At 40.2% G+C, this 15131-nt stretch overlaps 1 protein-coding gene across 8 annotated transcripts in view; it reads left to right on the top strand.

The window, feature by feature from the left end:
- Positions 1–13707, top strand: part of LOC148012688 (NADH dehydrogenase [ubiquinone] 1 beta subcomplex subunit 10-B-like) — a 14750-nt gene extending 1043 nt beyond the window's left edge. Inside the window, exons 2-3 of one of the 8 annotated variants that reach the window (XR_015689142.1) lie at positions 728–847; positions 13627–13707. The gene's annotated coding sequence lies outside the window, so the exon portion shown is untranslated. Of the gene's footprint in view, positions 1–374; positions 580–727; positions 912–13243 lie in introns of those variants that run through there. The other 7 variants (XR_015689143.1, XR_015689144.1, XR_015689145.1 and 4 more) reach the window with 7 other exon arrangements.
- The last annotated feature ends 1424 nt before the right edge of the window (positions 13708–15131 follow it).

Below are 15131 nucleotides of genomic sequence, written 5' to 3'. Positions count from 1 at the left end.
TCCATCAGAGTTTGTCATTTAGCTGCCCTGCCGCTCTTAGCAGCCTTCAAGAGTCTTTTTTGTTTTTGGGAAGGGGGAGGAGGGTGGGGAGTGGGACAATACATGCATTGCAATATTTTGAAGTAACTATTAAGCCCATTAGAAGATCTCAAGGAAAGCATGTGAGTTTAGGAGATAATATGTGATGTTTGTTGGAGACCATGGGATCGGCTTGGAGGATATTGCTGAAAGATTAATGGATTTGAAGGTTGATTATGTGAAGAGAATATTTGCTAGATTTTTCAAATGAATCTATATTTGAGTACTTTAAAGCTTTGTTTGTGACTTAACTTAGGAATATTGACATTGCATGATTTTAACTCATGAGTGATTAGGGTTTCCAAGGACATCTTGATGAAATCCTAGGCACAAAGCTGGTTTGAGATAAGCTGCGTCTTTTTAGGGTTTCATGCTACTTGATTAGTCATTGATACATTTGGTCATGGAACTTTCTAAATGGAGGGCTTTTGGCCATTTTTAAGAGCGTTGAGATGAGGAATCTTGTGTGTTCAATGACTAGCTCCCAAAGTTGAGACTTTGGTAAGTGCTGTCAGTTTTATGGATATCATGGTTATTAGACACTATATTTATGTGCATTTCATGGGCTTTATTGGGCACAACATTTAGACCACTGTGCGGGTATTCACAGTAGCTGATTTAATTCTCTTGGGTCTTGACTTCATTGCAGGCAATATACATCGCACTCCACTCTTTGTTATCATAGCATTGCTTGGCCTTCTTGGAGAGAGGGAGATTGGAGGCATTGTGGCTGGTCACAGAGTGCTGGTTAACATACATGCTTCACATTGTAAAATCTCTTGTTGTTATTCTATGTCATTCTCGTGCTTCTATTATGGATTCCATTGCTTTTTGATGAGTTTTCTGTGAGTTCATTGTTCATTTTGTTTGTGTTTGTGCCTTGCGTTTATTCCTTCTACTTTTGTTATGCACTCTCATATGGTATCAAATGTCTAGCTTGCTAGATTTTGGTACATCTGCATGTTGCCCATTGTCTGTTTGTGGATGCTTAACTGTAGTGTTTTGGCTCTCTAAAGATACTGAACCTTGCATTTATCTTCCCTATCATTATTTCCATTATGTCGCTAGTTCTGGGCAGCTTGTTCTCTCGTTGGATGCCTTGTTTCTGAGGGTAGTGACTTGCTTTCGTCCCTCTTCTCAAACACTTGTTAGTTGTGTGTTTTGGACTCCAACTATTGAATATTTGCATTGTATACATATCTGCTCTCTTAACATCTACATTTTGTGCTGGAGAGAGGATGTTTTTGTTAGTAGTGTACATTTCATGGGTATCAGGCTTTGTATTGGGCACCTTTATGGGCAGTCAGACCTTCTGTTGGCTGCATTTTAGTCCAGCAGGCTGTTTTTTGATTTTCTGCATTATTTTATTGCTGATCATGTCCAGTTGCTGTGTTTACTGCATTTAATGTCTTTGTAGGCTGGGCGACAGCATTTGCTGCCTTCTGTTAGTGTTTGTTGGCTGTTTTCCCTTTTGCGCAGTCGATTCTATGTGATCCACTTGTGAATATTGTGTACGAACTTGTATTAGTATGTGATCTGTGTTGTTTGGTTGGCTGCACAGACACTCTCTCTCTCTCCATACCTTCACTTCTCTATCTTCTCTTCTTATCCTCTCCATATGGCTCCTCTATGCATTTCTACTGATGATAAGTTACATGGACTTGACTGTCGAACATGAAGTGCTATCACGAAAGCTTGGTTTGTGCAGAAGCGGTTATGGTATATTGTTTGTGGAGCTATTCCACATCCTCATTGTCATTTTTTAATTGTTGAAGATTTTGATAAGAACAATCATAAGAAAGCTGTGTTTACATGGGATACGGATGATGCGTATGTCTACTTTGCTCTTCTTGGATGTATTTCTAAAGAAGTTCTATGGGCGGTTATCTCTAATAGGACATCTCTTGAAGTATAGCTGAAGCTTTAGTTGTTGTAGAAGGTATCTTTCACCATGCATGTAGTGACCCTTTATGGCTAGATTCAGCAGATGAAGTTTGAGCCTAAGGACACGATTCAATCATTTTTTGTTTTATGTTACACATGTTGTAAGTGCGGGGAAGAACGTGAGAATGACAATACTTTGAACTTAACCAACTCGATCAATTATCACGAGAGAGAGAGAGAGAGAGAGAGAGAGAGAGAGAGAGAGAGAGAGAGAGGAGTTACACCACATTGAGAGGGGAACCGACCCCTTTCCCTTTATAAGAATTTATTGAAACAAAACCATAGGCACCAAGTGCCTGAACCATATACAAAAGGGTTGATTTGTTGCAATTCTAAAAATTAGGGTTTTGAAATTCTAATTTTTGCAAACTCTGGGCAGTAAGTTGATTCTCTTCTTTAGTGCTTGGATTAGATTAAGCTAAGTAGAAAGTGCTTCTTAAATGAGAGATAGATAGAAAATTACAAAGCATACAGTTGAAATTTTAGTATGAGAGCTTATTCCAAATGAAGAGAGAGATCTTCAATATATAAGTGTGGGGCTTGGGTGCTCAAAAGTGGAAAGTAGAGGCTGCAAATGACAAGTATTTGTTGAAAATAACAAGTATGGAAACACTTGTATCTTTAAAATGGTACATATCGTCTTTTAGATGCCACACGCCACTTTTTTAGAGAAAGAAGTTTTCAAACATTCTACTCTAAAAATCTCTCAAGTGGTTGAGAATTTAGATAGCTGTTGAAGACAAAATTATTTCTTGCGAAATTTTGAAGCCTTTTGATGCGAATAGAATTTCCATTTGAGCAACTTTCAAAAATAGTAACCTCCTACACTTTAGAAGTCGCCAAATTTAGCTTTTGGAGAGCTTCATTGAATAGATTAATCGGTTCATGGTTTGTTTCTTCAATCATGATTAATTTGGTTTCACTTTCTGAAACTACTCATTATATGGGTTTTTAGTCAATGCTACTATTTGAGTGTAAAAGTCTTAGTTATTTGAGCTTTTTGGTTAATCTGATTGTCTGACTAAACTTTTAATTTCTCTTGGGTATCTTGTCAATGACAACCCAAGTATAATTACAGGACGTTCTGGCCATTGGTCACTCTTAAATAGAGAAATGAACATGTAATTATATTTTAAAACACTTAAATAATACAAATTGCCTTTTAAGATATATGAGCATCAAATAAATTTAGAATCATTGAGCCAATATGTCTTGGTAACAATTGATATATAAAAGGTTTCACACATGTACCGGACTAGCTTATACATATAGTCTGCTCTTCTAGCAGGACATCTCGTGAAAACGGTACTCTATACGCTCCTGTCAGAGAAGTGCAGCAATGGAAGCATAAACATAAGCTGTAATCAATTGCTGAAACACAAGACAAAAGAGAAAGGGAAAGAAAGAATACAATACAGATGAAAACTCAGATGTATGCTCGAAAAATAGAATTTGTATATCAGACATGAGATTGTCGCATACAATAGTGAGTCACTGGTTGTGTGGGGATCAACACGGACTCTTGTCTCCACAGGACCTCCAAGTGGTGAACTGACCAATTGAGGAGGAGCCCAAAATAATTAGACGTAAATAATGCCATAAAATATGTCAGGTCGATTAGTATTTAATAGTGGTCGGCCAGCAATAAATGCCAAATATGACTATAAAATGATATAATAAAAATGCCTAAATAACCTAAATAATATGTCCAAGTCTCTGCAGCTTAGACTCACACATGAGCCAACATATTTGCTAACACCTTCTCTCAGATTATAGGTGATTTGATATAATACAATGGTACAATGAGAATGAATCAGAAACCATACAACACAGAATTGCCAAGTAGAACCATGGATACCCAAGCAATGGATGATTAAGCCACCACCAAGGGGCCTCGGAGAGAACCTGATGTCGATGTTGATCATACCAGCTCTTGAAAATAGAGATCATAGCATATCTTTGTATTTTTCCCAATGTCTCTCAATAGCATATATGACCATCCTGTTAAAAATACATCTGGAACAAATGTGATAATGAATTCCCTGCCTTTGATCAGACTGCCAAAGTGTCCCCTCGTGTGAGCTCCAAACGAAAGCCACTTGCTCTCTGCCAACCCATCGTGAACTTGGATGTCAATCCCAACTCTAGGATTTGTACTTGCTAGACTTCGGTCGATGCGTTAGAGATGTCTCTCTTTGGATCCTGTGCATCTGCATAAAGATATAGATGAGGCACAGTTGCCCCATCTCACCACCCTCTCACACTCCCTCTCTGGCACTAGAGAGTCGTGAATGTTGAGATGTTTGCAATTACATCTACTTCAGTTTCTTTGGATGTAGCAGTGAGGGCTCGGAAAAAGAACCCCATAAGTACAATAGGAGGATGTGTTGCCTAGACTTTCCTATAAAGCATTGTATTTGCTTCATTTTTTCAATGTAATGATAGTATTCTTTTCTTTCCAGTAAAGTGTCTGCGTCATTCTTCACACACAAGATTGTGTTTATGAGTCGAAATCTCAATCTTGGAACCTAATTCACTTGTGTGATAGTTGGTCTTATCTTTGTCTATGTTTTCATGAGTTTGGTCTTCATCTTTCAACCTCCATAGCTTCTACATTGCCATGTCCTAGATCCATGTTTCAACATGGTATCAGAGCCTAGTCGGGCATGGACTAGCTCAGCTCAACTCATCTTTACTTCTGGTAAGCTTATGACTTCAGTTCTAGCTCCATTCTCACTATCTTCAGTGAAGCTTCAATGGCTGCCATAGCTAGATAGGACCCTACCCACTTGGAGTACTTGGATCTCACTCGAGAAGCCATATCTTAACTTGCCTTCTTCTAGGAATATGTTCCCTTGCTTAGGGCACTTTCCTGTACCACATTAGAGTACGACATTATTGATCTATATGTCTAGCATTTTGGAAATTCAACATTGCTGTTAGGCTTGCGCCCTGTCGTGGTTGTACAGTCGGTGCAGCTAGCACATGTCAAGATTTACCTGGCGGTCTTAGGGCAATTGAAGCCTACCTTGTAAACTTACTTCCCACCAAACCATTCGCGTTATAGCTGCGTATGCGAGCTGCACTGAATCAAAAACTAGTTGGCTCATAACCCTAATTGTAGAGACTCCATAGCCTATTGAGCTAAAGCTCAAGTATTTTTTCATTCTCTCTCTTGCCACTTAAACTAGGCCAAGAACACTCTGATTTGAAGTCCCATTATCAAATCAAGGAGGGGAAGATTTGGATTTGGAAGATCTTGAAGGATTTTGCAGATTTAAAAGACTCAAGGAAGAAGATACAGACATAGTGTCCATTGATGCTCATCTAGTGCTCTTAGCACTTGTGTCTTGTGACACTATCAACTATTTTGTTGCTCAAAATTTGAGATTTTTGGAGCTGATTTGTTGTTGCTCTAGCCATTTAATATGGAAAAAGACTTTCCAATAGCTCGCTTCAAAGAAGTCGGGTTTCACACCTGGCAAACCTGCATTAAGCTCATCTTGATGAAGAAGGGCCTTTGGGCCATCACCAATGGACAAGAGAAGCAGTCTCGGGATGCTGCCCTAGCAGCTACTTGGCAAAAAGCTGATGAAAAAGCACAGGCCATAATAAAATTGGAGTTGGATCATAGCTACATCCATCATGTGGATGCTTGTGACATGTCCCATGACACTTGGAACAGATTGGATACTTTGTTTGGTGCACAGTCAAAGTCATCTAAGTATGGTTTATTGATTGAATTTTTTCGACTTGATATGAAGTCTCATACATCCTTGGCATCCCATTTGAATTGCATGGAAAATCTCCTAACCTAGCTTGCAGTAATAAATCTGAAAATGGATGAAGATATTTGTATTGATGTCTTGTTAAAAAGTTTGCATCCTAATTATGACAATGTTTCAACCACTTTAATCAACATGCCAAACCCAAAATTGGTTGACATTAAAGCTTTTTTACTAGAGGAGGAAAAAAAGATAAAAGGAAGAACCAAGCACCTCTAAAGATGAACAAATGCTGTATGTTGGTAACATGTACAAGGGTAAGAAAGAGCAACTGGTATGTGACTTCTACAAAAGGATTGGGCACACCGAGAAATTCTGTCATGCCAGAAAGAGGTCTCAAAAGGCCTATCTTGCTGCTGTTTAATAAGAAGAAGACCATGTAACAAAGGAAGAAAAAGAAGACCACCAGGAGAAGGATAAGCCTCATCAGTCCTTCTACTCCTATTCTGATAGACTTTTTTAGCCTTATATTGCCTAGCCTTAAATGCTTCTGACATAAGCTTGTAAACTCCTCATGTAGTCTTGTATTACAGCCTCTGTACACTTTGTGAGGCCTCTTTTATAGTCTCTAGATGTCCACCATGTTTGTGGTATCCACACTTAGCCTTTTCTGCGATAGCCTCTGGTGTTTACCATGTCTGTGGTATGTCCACACTTTGCAGGTGGTGCTCACTAAAGCCTCTATACACTTTGTACATCTGGTTGTGATTGAGGAGGGGTGTTGAGATGTTTGCAATCACACCTACTTCAGTCTCTTTGGATGGAGATGTGAGGACTTAGGACAAGAATCCCATAAGCACAATAGGAGGATGTGTTGCCTAGACTTTCCTATAAAGCATTGTACTTACTTCCTTTTTCAATGTAATGATAGTACTCTTTTCTTTCCAGTAAAGTGTCTATGTCATTGTCCACACACAAGATTGTGTTTATGAGTCCCAATCTCAATCTTGGAACCTAATTCACTTGTGTGACAGTTGGTCTTGTCTTCGTCTATGTCTTCATGAGTTTCATCTTCATCTTTCAACCTCCATAGCTTCTGCATTGCCATATCCTAGATCCATGTTTCAATAGTGAAGGATGACCTCATCACCACCACTAGAAAGCAGCTGAGGAAGGGGCCACCAAGCCCTTTCCACGATTCCAAGAAGAGGATCCCTTTAGCGCCTTGGACTTCGCCTTGGCCGGAGGATCTGAGTCAGAATCTGAGGCAGATGGTGACTCGTCGGAGGAGTCCGCATCCCGATTTGTATTCTGCTTCTTTTTCTTCCTGAAAGCTGCTAACTCTTTGCAGTCCTTCCGCAGGTGGCTCTTCTTGCGACAGTGATAACACTGGGCCTTCGACTTCATCTTTAAACTTCTCTATGAAGTTGCAAGAGCCTTACCTAAACCTCCACAATGTGACGGAAGCCGCCCCTGTAGTCGCAAAGTCGCCTCATGCTCAAGTAGCATCGAGAACATATGAAGAAAACTGATAGGAGTCATAGATGTCTGCGCCTGTAAAGCATTTGACACTCCATCAAACTCTCCAGAAAGCTTGTAGAGTACTGTATCAACAAGATGTGCCTCTGACAAGGCAGATTGCATAGTGCAAAGCTGGTCCTGGATTTGGATATCTTGAAGTGGGAATGATCGGATCGTATCTTTGGTTTTTAACTTCAGTTGTTGGAGCTGGCCATAGAGAGTAACAGCCCTCATAGTGGAAGGAGCCTCGTACATCAATTGCAACTTCGACTATATGTTTGAAGCTGTTCTGTAGGAGGTGACCGTTGGTAGGACTCTTTGGAAATACTCCGAAGTAAGGCCGAATAAGCACGGCATCATCTGAATCCCATGTAAGTATTGCTTCCTCATGGTTGTCTTTATCAAACTTGGCTGGAACAATAGAATAAGGTTGTTGAGGGCATGCAAGAGCTCCGCTAACCATGTACCATAACCGCTTTTGGATAAACCAGGCCTTCATCACTGCACTCCACGTGTAATAATCAGGTCCATAGAGCTTGTCATCAGTGGATGTGCATGGAGAAGCCATTTGTAGAGGATTTAGAAGAGAAATAGAGAAGAGAAGATATTTGGAGAGGGAACATAGCCAAAGCACAAGCACAGACTGCAAAAAACAAGAGTTCACATACAGATGAAAGAACACAATACAGATGAGAACTCAGATGTATGCTCGGGAAATAGAATCCATATATCAGACACGAGACTGTCGCATACAACAGTGAGTCATTGGTTGCGTGGGCACCGGCACTGGCTCCTCTCTCCATGGGACCTCTAGGTGGTGAACTAACCAACTGAGGAGGAGCCTAGAATAAATAGGCACAAATAATACCATAAAATATGTAAGGTCGGTCAACATTTAATGCTGGTCGGCCAGGAATAAATGCCTAATATGATCATAAAATGACACAATAAAAAATGCCTAAATAACCTAAATAATATGCCCAAGCCTCTATAGCTCAAACTCACACATGACCTGACATATTTGCTAATAGCTTTTCTCCAAAGTTTGATAGTGTGGTGAATGCTTTGAGGGTGTAGATATTATCTATACATGTGAGCTTCACACATACGCCCTTGATGTTTCTCAAGCGTGAGGTATCTCTATATTTATAGGGGAGGCTTCCGTCTCATTATGGTGAGGCCTTTATAGTTTCAGAGAGGGATGATAGAAAGAAGAAGTTGAAGGCTCAAAAGAAGAGAAGAAGAAGAAGTGGGATGCGGATTCCTTCGACGAGTCATCCTCTTTCTTAGACTTCGACTCCGATCCTCCGACCAAGGATCCACTTCTTTAGATGGAGGGAAGGGTTTGGTGTCCCCTTCCTTTGTTGCTTTCTAGCCTAGTTGATGCGGTCATCCGTTACGACTCTCTAGTGCTAATGAGGGAGTGTGAGAGGGTTGTGAGATGGAACATCCTCGACGCATCGATTGAAGTCTGGCAAGTTTTAATCCTGGAGTTGGGATAGGCATCTTTTTCGTGATGGGTTGGAATTTGACAAAAAGAGGGGATAGACATCTTTTTCATGATGGGTTGGAATTTGACAAAAAGAGGGCTTGGCTCCTAGTCTTCTGCTAACTCGAGGGGACACTTTGGTGGTTTGTTGGTGGAAGCTAGAGAATCCATGGCCACATATGTTCAAAGGCATTTTTCGACAGAATGGTCTTGTATGCTATTGCGAGACATTGATGAGGGACACAGGACATGCTATGGTTCTTCTCTATTTTTAAGAGCTAGTTCAATTGACATCGACATTAGGTTTTCTTCGAGACATCTTGGTGGTAGCTTGATCACCTAGTGCTTAGGTATTTGTGGTTCTACTTTGGTTGTTCTATGCTGTATGGACTATGATGAGTCATTCTTCTTGTATCATTGTATTACATCACCCATAATTTGAGAGGGGGTTTTAGTAGGATTGTCAGCTCATGTGTGAGTCTATGCATGTCATTTAGAGATGGACACTCGTTAGATTAGAATACGACATAAGCTTAAGAAAATTTTTTCTTAGATGGTAAATGCAGCCTAGGACATGTTTTCTTTTCTTTGAAAGCGACGAAGAGTCAGAGAGGGAGTGAAAGTACGATTAGATTTGAGTGTACCAACAAATGTGTTGGTACACAAAGAATAAAATGTATTTATACTTAGGGCACGTAAGGGTGCATTCACATGTACAACTGAATAATGTGCGTGTGCTATACATGGAGGTGAAATTGGGCCTTTATCCCAAAAGTTTTGACTTGAAGAATGCTTCAACTACATCATTCAATTTATTTCCTCACTAACTCACCCAATAGCAATTCAAAACAATAAACCCATGAGTCATTGCATTAAGCACATAAACTCTATTAGCTATGGCCTTTTCAAGCAAATTTTGACCGACATATCTACACACACACACACACACACACACACACACACACACACACACACACGAGTATGTATGTGTGTGTGTGTGTGTATGTATGCATGTATGTATGTAAAAGATTTAGTGTACTCAACCATATCCCCTCCAAAAGTAAATTGATGTTCCGTTGAGGTCAACCAAGCTTGTGTGGTATTCCGAAGGTTCACTGTCAATCCTTTATACATGCAAAATGCTTGCAATGTATCCATGTGTCCTTGCACATACAACAAGATGGATATCAATATGCCAATCAAGTTCGCTCCTAGTCCTAATCTATTCACGTAAGCTGAGAGTTCGTTAACATAAACACCAAAGAGAGTAAACAAAAGTGGACATTGTTTCTTTAGCTTGATGATATTGTCGATCATACCGGAAAGCCCTCTTGGAACATGCACCCTCCTTATCACTGACTCATACAAGGCATAAATTCCCCATTGTAAGTCCTTTGGAGAGCCATTATTCAATAGTTGTTAATGAGCCTAGCTCGGGGCTCAATGTCAAACATTTTGTGAAAATCCACAAAGCAGTAGTAAAAGTGCCCTACCTTCCTTGGTAATAGCTCTGAGGGTCAATATACGAGCAAACATCATGAACCCTCTCTTGAAGCTTGCTTGTCCCCGTGCTCTATATCCATGTCTCTTTGCCCATATACTGTGCTTATGCTAAAAAATGCAGCCATATATCTTGGGCAAACAGTGACCAATCATGATCATCTTATAGTTTTTTGGTACCATAAGATCCCTGCTCTTAAAGAGTGGTAAAAGGGTATACTTTGTCCAACTCGTCGGAAAGCCCTCACACATGGCTCAATTGAAAATGGCCATCAACAAAGGAGCAAGAACTTCACATGCATGTATAAATTGCTCCCTAATAAGGTCATCATGATCTTTTGCCTTTTCATGCTACAATCTGTGATTTGTCTTTATTACTATCCCTATAGTCAAATATGATCTATAAGATGGACTTGGCCCTATAGTGATGGCATTGGGGGTTGGCGTTCTGTATTAATAGGTTCTTTGTATAGTTGTATCTGTTAGTAGTCATGTGCGGTCATCTCTTGCCTGTGAGCCTCAATCTGAGCTAGACGAGGAGATTAGGAGCTTTGACATTGTATTTGTCTGCCATTCTATGTGTTTTAGACACTTAGATGGAGGGAATATTTGTGCATCTTTTTTTGGGCACTTTTGGTTGTCTTGGGTGTCCTATTTAGGGTTTGGCCACTTTTGGCCCCAGTTTGCCTATATATAGGCAGCTTGCCCTCCTATTCTCATTATCCACCATTGATTCTTCGTGATCAGCTAGCCCTCCTCATTCTCTCATCCCCTTGCTACTGTCTAGTGTCCACATTGATGTGTAGAGTTGCGTGTTGGGGCTGATTGTTGTAGCCTTGTACCTTTAGCCATTGCAATCAAATTGTTCCTTCTCTCTCTTGTTTTCTCTCTTTATCTCCTCTTTGTGTTCACTTTCCTCTTTCCGTTGCGCACTCTCACATGGTATAAAAGCCATAAGTGAGAGTTGGAGATCTTGAAGAGGAGCATGCTGTCCATGACAAAATCAGCTAGGCAACATCCACACGTGTTGCAGCCCCCATTTGTTATCAAACAGGGCATGGTGACTTGTTTCCAGTCCTTTAGGCTGCGTTTACCAAGGATAGATATGCATTTTGACCTGGGCGACCATCATTCAGGTTGGGCGGTGCTGTTCTTGCACGTGGGCGGCTTCTGACAGGCTGGACGACACCATTTTTTGCTTTAACAGGCCTATGTTTCATGACGGCGGCACCCCTTGCATTTGCGATTTGATCTATGCAGCCTCTTCTCAGCTGGGTGGCACCTTTGCAGGTTGGGCAGCCTGTTTTCAGGTAGACAGACTCCTTTTGCTGCATTTTTACACCTGCTGATATTTTGTGACCTGGGTGACTTGTTCTTGGTGTTGGGCGGCTTTGTCAAGCCTAAAGCAGGGAAGATTTGTGTTTATTGCAGGTACACCATTTCTAGGCACTCTTGGTTTCTTTCTAGCCCTTAGTTTGGCTGCGTTTACAGGTTGAAGACTTGTCCTCATCTGTGTTTATTACTCCCCCTCTACTTAGCATTGAGTCGGTTCTCTTACCTTGGATACTCTTTGTCTACATTGCTGTAGATACATATTTTATTGACCTGTAGATCGATGGACCCCGTACAGGTGAACATCCTAGTGGCAGCATCTTCTTTGTTTTTAGCTTGATGAGATGAACTATTCTCTATGGTCATGCTGTATGGAGTGTCGCCTTGATGACCGTGACCTTTGGGATTTTGTTATTGTCCCTATATCCCTACTTACCGTGGATCCTCAGGCATCGATTATCTTTTGAGTTGAAGCTATATCTTTCTATCGTAGATTCCCCTATGATGAAAGACCACATCCACAAGATGGAGGAGATTTGAGATGAGTTTGCATCCCTTGGTATGAACATTTCTTTGAAGGACCTAGCAGTGACATTTCTCTCACATCTTCCATCATCAACATATGATGTGTTTTACAGGAGTCTTCTCACTTCTCATAGCTAGGAGACTCTCACTTGGGAGGAGCTAGTCCCATTGGTGCTTGAGCAGGATGCACATTATAGTGAGACAGATTTTTACGAAGTCCATGCGTGTTACCATGCTTATGCGGCTTTACTATAGGTAAAGGATATGCTACATAGAAGAAAGGGACAAGGAAGAAGTTGGAGTCATCCTGTGACTCAGATACACGAGGAGAATTGTTGGAGGAAAAACCCTCACTTTTGTTCTGGAGCGAAGGGTGGATCTACATTGGAGCCTTTGTCTATCTCTACTTTGTCACTTGCTATTACCATTGAGTCAATGTTTCTACACATTTATTAGGTGGAGGAAGTGAAGAAATACCCTAACACAGAAATATGAATGAAAGTAGCTTTGAACAAAAAAATTTCATTAGATTTTCACAGGCTCAAATTCTAATTACATTTTAGACTCATTCAAAAGTTGCATTGTCACCCCCAGAGTCGTACGTTTTTGCTGAAACAGCTGCATTTTCATCCTCAAGTGTATCTCAATTAGTTGTTTTATGCTTTATCCACTATGATCTGCCAGCTTGTTTTTGACCAACATAGTTGTATCTCGGTCCAAAGTGTCATGTTTTTCCAGTAACAGCACCCTGAATCAGTTTCATTGACATGATACATCTATGCTTGCTTTTTTGATTACCTTAGCCACATGAACCCTTGCTTTTGAAAGCACCTACCAGAAATCCTTTTTTGAAATCTGTATTCTGCTGATAGCAGTTAGAATAAGCTCTGTAATTTGCTTTTCAGCAGCAACAATAGTACATGATAGGTTTTGTCTCCATTGTGGAATTATCAACTTTCATAACCTGTTTAGCTGCCTAATGACTGTAGTTGGAGTTGTCTCTCCATATAGAATGGCACATAGAACGGTGCATGACAGTGATGATGCCATGAAGGAGCTACTTGCAATAGAGTTGGAGGTCATCGAACATCTTTCATGGTTTTGATTTTGTGGCTATAACAGACTTTAGATTGCATTTGCAGGCTAAATCTTGGAACTCCAGGTCCATAGTACTCAGATTTGACTGGAGGTTCTGCAGCAGATGGACATTTCCAACCAGACGACCTCTCAGGAAGTATGCCAGGTCTTACTAGATTAGCAGCATCCTTTAGGATGACCAGGCCCTTCTTAAGCAGATTTTCAGGGGACACTTCAGGCTCCTATAGAGTCTCAGGGCTTCCTAACATCACTTGAATGGTTGATGTAAGCAATCAGCTTCACACCCTACTGGGAGACTACCCACATCAGCAGCAGTACATTAGTGATGGAGTTTAGACGTTACCTAATTTTCTATCTCTAGCATGAGGGGTCGTATTCTGAAATTGTGGGGTCTTTGTGGGTGTACTTTTTCAGAAAATCAAGTTTGTACTTTGGCTTGGGAACAGATAAGATCTCAAGCAGGGGGGATTTCTTCAGACAGTCCTACACAGTCTGGTATGTCCTTGTGCATTTGTTTGTGAGAGCCTCCACAGAATTTTCTTGAACCATATTCTAACAGAATACTTCGGTTCCGATGTCGCAATAAATGAATGATAAACAGAAAAAGTGACTGGTGGTCTATTAAAAAGATCCAGCAGAAAGAACCATGATCTAAGCAGCCTCATCAATGTTGTGGATTTATGGTTATGGTACAAGTGTTGTCACAAGATCTTGTTCATTCGAGGCATTTTTGCTGAGTTAAACTTTCGGGGCTTTTGTATGTCTTGTCTAACCACCACCATTTTGTATGCATCCTTTCCTCCCCTCAAGAATCAATACTCTTTCGTGAGGCAATCTTCAATCTGTCACCTGTTGTGGAGATTTTATGATGCTCTTAGATAGGCAGAAGGGGTGTTCAAGGGGGACAACTATGATTTCACAGAAATCTATGAGGCTCAATTATGTGACCACTTTCTAGCTCTCCGTTAATATGCACAAGAAAGCCTCTATTTCAGCACCACATTTCAGTGGATAAGACCATTAGTTTTACAAGGGCTGTGCTTATGTTCACATATTAACATTCAACATCTTTTGAAATATGTGATCAGTTTTGTAAACATTATGGATGCATTAGTAGATGCCTTTTAATGTGCATGATCCTTCTTACTATCAGTTACTTTTTGCATTACGTAATCATGATGTAGCTTGATGCACTATGTGCACAAGCAGTCAATCAAGATGAAGCATTAGTAGGTCAAGTGGGTAGTTTTGGAAGGCCACGTATTTGATGTCAGTATTTGTGGTTACAAAGGTCTTGCAACTTAGAAAGCCAGATTCAAATGATTGTAAATATTGTAAACAAGCATGAATGTGTTATAAATAAAGTCTTGAACAAAGCAATGCTATCTTTGGGCAGATCGAAATACCTTATATTGGGAATTGAGATAGTGAATGCTCTTGGTATTCATTGATTTCTTGCTAGAAGGGTAAGCCAACCTCCTAAGTGATACGAATGTGAGTTCCTATTATTGAATTGTGATCTCTTGCTGGTCATTTTTAAGCTAGTCACCAATACACTACTCTATAATTCTGAAGGTAGAAACTTGCACTTGGCTTGAGAATTCGGGCTAGTGAACGATGATAAAATTGGTAAGGAATTATAAAATATATGCAAGTTGCAAAAGACATTACCTTCAATTTTTGGATGCCATTTTCTATGCCTAGAAAATGTGTTGTCAGAATATTGGTGCAACCTTGATGTCTACGGATCTCTTGTAGCCTTGCAAATAAATGTTTGCAAATTGAAATTGTTTGTGATATTGCATGTGTAGGATAGAGTCCCCCTCTTAAGTACATATTGTAGACATTTTTCGCTTTAAGCACATTGAAGGCATTATCCTTTCTTATTGTTTGGCATGGTTCTCTAAGAGAAAGTGGAA

The sequence above is a fragment of the Lygodium microphyllum genome, chromosome 27 (assembly GCF_053477565.2).
Source record: "Lygodium microphyllum isolate KBCC chromosome 27, Lygodium_microphyllum_v1.1.10, whole genome shotgun sequence".
Lineage (NCBI taxonomy): Eukaryota > Viridiplantae > Streptophyta > Polypodiopsida > Schizaeales > Lygodiaceae > Lygodium > Lygodium microphyllum.
This window is presented reverse-complemented; position numbering and strand designations above follow the sequence as displayed.